Below are 6,994 nucleotides of genomic sequence, written 5' to 3'. Positions count from 1 at the left end.
AGCGATGGGACTCAGCGCAGCGCCTCATGGAGTGGGTCAGGAACTGGTCTTCACCTTAGGCGGGGCCGGTGTCACGCAAGAGTTTTAAATAAGAAGGAAGGTGACAGTGAGGTGATGGGACTTAACCCCTAAGCTACTTCTCTGGCAGACAAAGGAGTCCTGGCAGCCTATTGGGTGACGAGATGGGCTGCTAATCACAAGGCCAGCAGTTCAGAACCACCAGCCGTTCGGAGGGAGAAAGATGCGGCTTTCTATTCCTGTAGAGTTGCAGTTCCCTTCTGCCCTAGAGGGTCACCCTGAGTTGGGATTGACTCGATGGCAGTGAGGGCTTCGTTTTGGTTCTCCAATTGCAGTTGCTCAGCAATCTCTGTCTTTCTAAGGTCACTCCAAGACATCCACTTAAAACCCAAGCCAAACTCCCTGCCTTCGAGTGGATCCCAATAAGGCAGGGTAGAACTGCCCCGAGTTTCAGAGACTGTCACTGTTTACACAAGTAGAAAGCCCCCTCTTTCTCCTAAGGAAAGGCTGATGGTTTCAAACTGCTGGCCTTTCAGATCGCAGACCGACATATAACCACTATACCACCAGGGCTCCTCGACATCTAATTAGGGATAAACAAACCCAGCTTTGGCCTGGGGACACCAGATCCCTCCCATCTGATGTGCAGGGCTTTACACTTCGGGGGGTGGGACCCCCAGTTAACCACAGCAGACTTCTGCTTTGTGGTGGCAGGCCATCTGTATCGAGGCTTCTACCTCATGACGCCAGACTTCCTGCCCAAGGCAGCAGTTCCCAGTCTGGCTGGACATTAAAACCCCAGCTTTAAAGATGTGTCTGTGCATGACTACCTCAACAACACTGGCACAGAGAAACAAGAATCTTTGGAGGTGATGTTCACGCAGGCTGGGAAAGCTCTGCAGATCATCCTAATGAGCAGCAGAGGAGAGAGCTGCGGGCGGGTGCAGAGTTGCTTCCCCAGACCCGACTTCTCAAATTAGAATGCCCACATGGATCCCCGGAGCTCTTGTTCAAATGCAGATCCCAGGCATCCTCACATGATACCCACTCTTCCTACCACCTCCTCCTCCTGTTTCAGGAAGGAAGGAAAATGAGCAGCAATGGGCTTCTAGTCCACTGGCCACTGTCAATGCTCGGAGTCACTAAGTGTTCTGGAGAAGCAGCAATAGGAGGTTTAGGAGGTTTAACAGGTTTAACAGGTCCTCCCATCAGGGCGCCGCTGTTTCACTCTTATCTAGCAAGCACTTTGACAGGTACCATCTGCAGCAGGGGTGGGGAGCCTTTTTCTGCCAAGGACCACTCGTGGGGCCAGACACAATTATCAAATTCGTCTGCTATATTTGGTCAAGCATCTGATTAAGTCACCCCTAATGTGATGGCTGGAACAGCTTCTCTTGGGTGAGGCATGCGATGTTAGTTGGTATTGATGATTTCACGCCCCGCATTGTAAAGGACGGTGGTTCCCCACCTCTGATCCACAGGGACTAAACTGCAGAAGTGCAGCTTGTCTGGCCTTGGGAAAATCCCAGTGATGGTCAGCCACTGGCTGAACAAAATGAAAGACCCTTCGAGTTCACTGAGCCTTTGACCCTCTCAGCTGGCTGAAGACCTCAGGACAGCAAGCGGCTTAGGGGAGGAAATTGGTGAACTTCCTGCATGGTCCTGCCCAGAAAAGGCACCATCAGGGCTCACGGTTTTCATCTGCAGGGGGACTGAGGCCTGGCCCAGAACAGTCCTTCCCCCAGGGCTCTGTAAAAGGCTCTCCCTGCAGGCTTGACAAATGGCTTTTAAACAGCCTGACATTTCCTGTAATTAACTCCCCTTTGTTCAAGGAACCAAGACAACCCCCAAAGTATCCCCTCCTGCTAATGGTGGCCAACCTGAGTGTGCCCGGCCCCTCTGCTTACTATGCGCTGCCCTGAGCAGAGTCACCCCACTCCCAGGGAGTCTGTACACCTGTCTTCCCGGCTTTGCTATTCCCATTGATTTCATGGGATTTTCACTTGTCAAGATGTCAGGCTTGGAAACCAAGCTCCAGGGTCTGGGGCTCTTTGGAAACTCTCAAGTCCTGCCTGGTGGTTCAGAGACCTAAGACCCTGTGAGGAAAACAGGGTCAGGAGAGCAAGAACATCACTCAGCCTGTAAGAAATCCTCATCGTCCCCCTCCCCTCTAAGATACAAAGACAGCACCCACGCTGCAGGTTTCTAATTACTCACAATGGCTCTGGTACTTTGATACGAGTTTTCCCTCCCTGAGCTTTTCTAGAAAGATGCTTAGGGATTGATTCATTGTGCTGGGCTGCAAATAACCTTCCTGCCAAGCTGCCCCCCTCCCTCCATCCATTTGAGTTGTACAAAGCCTTTCTTACATTGTGCTTGGGGTCTGACTCCACCTGCAGGGCCGACTTACAATGAGCACAGCTTATTACGGTTCTGAAAAATCCTTGGGTTAACGAGCCCTAGTCGCCCAGTTTAAATGGGCTCTTTTCCAAATGTTCATTTGCTCAGCAAACATTTACCAAGCCCTTGCTCTGAAGGCAGGCTGGGGCTTTCCTACATCCTGTTCTCAGGGGGCTTTAGTCTAGACAGGCCACGCCAAGCTGTTCGGGGCTAGACTGTGCAAGTGGTGTTGGGATTATTGAAGAAGGACACGGGGATAAAGGTCTTGGAAAGGGGATGGCTTCAAGAAGAGGCAGGGCAGGGGGAGGGAGCCCATCAGGCAGGCATGTGGGTTAAGGGCCTGGTCTCACACTTAGTCTCCCAACAGCGGCCAGGCTGGTGTGCATCATGCACAGAAGGGGAAGTCGTCCAGGTGAGGAGGCAAGGGCAGGCAGCAACTCTGTGCAATTATGTTCAAGGTGCTGAGGCTCCTTCCAGTGGAGGAAGGTTGAGTGGCCAAATGGGGCTTACAGCAGACAGATGGTGGGTGCAAGGATTGTCTTGTGTGCTTACCAGCAGACGGGATACAATAGTGGTAGTCACCTTGTGCTTTGCATAGTAATGTTTGGTTAACATGACCTTGTCGCAGTTAAATACACAAAGGCACATTCAAACAGTTTGTAACTATTCCCCTAAGATCTCTGCTTTGTGACCCCTGCCTATGATACACCCACACATGCACACACATGCATGCATTTGATTTTGTTGATGTATGGTCTCCCCACCTGCTCATTCTGGAGGAAGGCCACCTTTCATTCCACTTCAGTTCTTTCAAGCAAACCACCCTTTTAGTTACCCTGGGCTCCTGTCAATGTCCCTTTACTGAGATGGGGACTACTGGGTTCCCAACTCCGGCACATGTCACCCACCCCGGGGATTGGGGGGCGGGGGGAGGATCCAAGGGTTCAGTGTCCAAGTCTTATCATTCTTGCAAAACCCAGCCAAACATTAAAGGAGCCTCCGTGAAAAACAACACAAAGAAACCCTTGTCAGTGCACAAGAAACTGACCACTCTTGAGCAGGTTATGAGGAAGAAGGGACACCAGTTAGCTGAGGGTGGAGCAAGGAGAGACATTTTACTACTAACCATTTAGGAGCCCTGGGTAAGGTTACGCGTTGGCCTGCTAACTGCAAGGTCAGCAGTTCGAAACCATCAGCCACTCCACAGAACAAAGACTTTCTACCCTGTCCTATCGGGTCAGCATGAGTCAGAATTGACTAGATGGCCGTGAGTTTGGTTTGCTTTTTATTCACGTCTTCTGGTTCTGAATTACCCTTCTAGGCGGGCAAATGATTAACAAGCACAGCTACTAACAGAAAGGATGGAGGGTCAAGTCAACCCAGAAGCACCTGGGCAGGGGTGGGGGAGCCCTGGTCATCAGTCCCCAAAGTTCAGCCCTGGAAAAGCCAGCTGAGCATGGGTTTCTGATAGACCTGAGTTGGAATCAACTGGATGGGTTTGGTTTGAAGGAATTACCTCATCCATAAAGGCATATGATTACATTACAATTCAATACAAGAACCTGGCATATGAGTTCGTTATGTAAAGTTCTATTTCACTGTCTGAGGTCTTTCTACTGCTAGTGAGTTTTCCTCCGCATCAGTTCAGAAACTGCCTTTGTCGGCGCTGCCATCACCATGACGGGTTATCCTCCTTGCATGATTTATCGTCATAAGTTGCCAGAATAAACACCTCTCCCTCAGTCCAGTGGAGATGCCTTTATGAGATTAGGAATGATGCTTTCTCATGACAAACAATGCTGATGAAGAGCAAACACCTGCACGGGGTATACTACGTGCCAGGCACTGCTAGCAGATAGCCAGTCCAACAAAATGCCGAGATTTTTACATTGAAGAAAACATTTCGAACACACATGCATGCACTCTTACTCAAGAATTTTTTATATATTCCTTAAGATCACCATACGAACCCCTGATGGCACACTGGGTTAAGCAGTAGGCTGTTAATCACATTATTGGTGGTTCAAAGCCACCAGCCCCTGGGCAGGAAGAAAGAGGAGGCTGGCTGTTTGCTCCCACAAAGATTTATAGTCTTGGAAATCCTAAGGAACAGGTCTACTCATATAGGTCACCCTAGAGGTAAGTGCAGGTTGGAATCCATTCAAAAGCAGTAGCTTTGGTTTTTTGGGTGAGGTATTTCAGATGAGCAAGACAGGAAGCGGAAAGAATACCAAGTAACAAGACTCTCCACTGACTGGTGGGCGGCTGTTCTCATCCACGTACCTGCTGGGGCTGCGGTTCCTGTGTCGTGCTGTACTGGCCCGAAGTTCTTAGTTCTGCGTGTCACTGTAGAGGACAATTAAACAATAAAGATCATTAAATGTATAAGGTCAATACAATTGGGTTTACACTTTAGCAAGAATTAACCACTTGGGTTTTTCACGCATTATTTTATGCAACAAGTCTTAAGGAAGTGGAGTGTACAGGTGTACCTCATTTTATTGCGCCTTGCAGATAATGCGTTTTGTTTGTTTTTTTAACAAAATGACGTTTTCTGCCTACCCTGCTTCCAAGTCGATCGGCACTGTTTACCAAAAGCAAAGCTCACTGCATGTCTCTAGGTCCTAAAAACAAAACCAAATTCCCTGCTGATGCGGACTTCTGGCAACCCCATCAGCCAGGGCAGAACCGCCTCTGTCGATTTCTGAGACTGTAACTCTTAATGGGAATAAAAAGTCCATCTTTCTCCTGTGGAGCAACTGGTGGTTTCAAACTGCGAACCTTTCTGGTTAGCAGCCCCACTCATAACCACTAAGCCATTACGTCTCCTCCCCATATACTAAATGTTATGGCACACTCAAACTGCTGCAGTGTAGTGGAAACTTGATTTTTATATGCCATGGGAAAGAACAAAATCTATGTCATTTACCTCGTGACAGTCTCTTTATTGGGGTGGTTTGAAACTGAACCCACAGGACCTCTGAGGTATTTGGATTTTTTGGTAAATGAATGAATATTCTAAATATTAGCCCAGAAAGCTAACTGTTCAAAAGACTCTTCCACAGAGCTTATTATGGAAATGAAGTAATTTAGGAATGAAAATAGTCAAATCCTATTATACCTGTTTTACATGTTTGGTAGTGGGACAGGGATTCTACCTAAGACTCTCCATTTTTTTCAATGCAAGATGTCCTCTGAATTTTGTATTCCTTCAACCCTCAGCACTTGGCAAATTCTAGCCAAATGTCATATAATGAATAACTGGAAACGAGCCAAACTCTGGGAATTAGAGAGACTGCAGATTTAATAGAGTTAGCTGGCAAAATAAATATTTAACACACAGCACAGCCCAAGCTGCCTTAGATGCACATCGCAGTCTTGCTTTCTCTTATTCTAAGAACTCACTTGGGCAGGAGCAACATTCCTGTTTCCAATGCAAACATCAAAAGCAGTGCATACCATGCAGCCGGGAAGAAAGGGTCGGCTTTATGCACTCATCCTTACATCCAGATTGTTCCAGACATGTACTAGGTGAGAACAGACTCTCAGGGTCCTGTACCGGTCTCCCTCGCCTCTGTATTGGCTCTCACTCTTTCTCACTGACAATTGTCCTGGCTATAACTGTAACTCGATCCGTGAAACATACTAATTCTGGTTTTGTTTTGTTTTGTTGGTTTTTGCTCTATTTGCAAAGACTCCAGTCTCCATCCCAGGGGAGGAAAGCACTTTCTCCTCAGTTATTTCTTTGAGTCTATTCTTTATGGTCAAGAGCAGAGACAGAAAGATTTTCCTTAGCGTCTAGAAATTCCAATTTTAAGCCAATATGGACCATGCCCTGATAATTAATGGCAAGGGCTGGGCTGGGGCCATTTTAGTCTCTTTTAACAACAAAAGCAATGACAACACTAGTCACTGAAAAGAGGGAATGAGGGAGTGCCGAGGATCAGCAACAAAGCCCCTCTTCACATCCATGGCTCTTGAGCTGCCTAGTTTTCTTTCAAGAAAATCTGAGACGTTCCACATTCTGGCACTTACAACTGACCAAACAAAATCCCCAACTCCTTATGGCCCAAAGTCCCAGACGTTTTGGCGTTTCAGACACAAAATCCCTTTATGACAGTCCTTCTGCCTCGCTAGCCAGAACCCGGCTGGCCCAACCCTCTCCTGCCCTTCGTAGACTTGGAAAACAAAAATGACAGCTTCTGGCAAACCTAGTTCATCTTCCCGGCCCGACCCTCCAACTCCTGACAGGCCCCTCCAACTGACAGACAGGACCCCAGCACCGTGGCAGCCAACGGACGCGCAGCCCAGCCGTGCCTTCCTCCCTCACCCCTGGTCTTTAATGGGGCGCCCCGGGGAGGATGCGCGCCCTCCTGCTCCCTGGCCCCCACCTCTGCAAGCCAAGAGGCGCGTTTTCTTCCTCTCCCCACCCCCAACTACAAATCGGAATCCTCAGCCCCGGATGAGATAAGTAAATTATAGATCACCCAAATACCAATAATTACACGGATCAAAGCGTCTAGCAGCATGGACGCCGCCTTTTTGCATAATTAGTGGATGTCAGGAAGATTCTTCC

The 6,994-nt window shown here is 48.4% G+C and overlaps 1 protein-coding gene across 8 annotated transcripts in view; it reads right to left on the bottom strand.

Annotated features, from left to right (window-relative positions):
- CHST10 (carbohydrate sulfotransferase 10) overlaps positions 1-4,764 on the bottom strand; it is a 32,701-nt gene extending 27,937 nt beyond the window's left edge. For 6 of the 8 annotated variants that reach the window (XR_006679457.1, XM_045283921.1, XM_045283922.1 and 3 more), the window contains exon 1: positions 4,702-4,764. The gene's annotated coding sequence lies outside the window, so the exon portion shown is untranslated. The remainder of the gene's footprint in view (positions 1-4,701) is intronic. The other 2 variants (XM_045283919.1, XM_045283916.1) reach the window with 2 other exon arrangements.
- Between the last annotated feature and the right edge of the window lie 2,230 nt (positions 4,765-6,994).

Source organism: Echinops telfairi, unplaced genomic scaffold, assembly GCF_000313985.2.
Source record: "Echinops telfairi isolate 266 unplaced genomic scaffold, ASM31398v2 ScPeMD7_7467;HRSCAF=8505_1, whole genome shotgun sequence".
NCBI classification, from domain to species: domain Eukaryota; kingdom Metazoa; phylum Chordata; class Mammalia; order Afrosoricida; family Tenrecidae; genus Echinops; species Echinops telfairi.
This window is presented reverse-complemented; position numbering and strand designations above follow the sequence as displayed.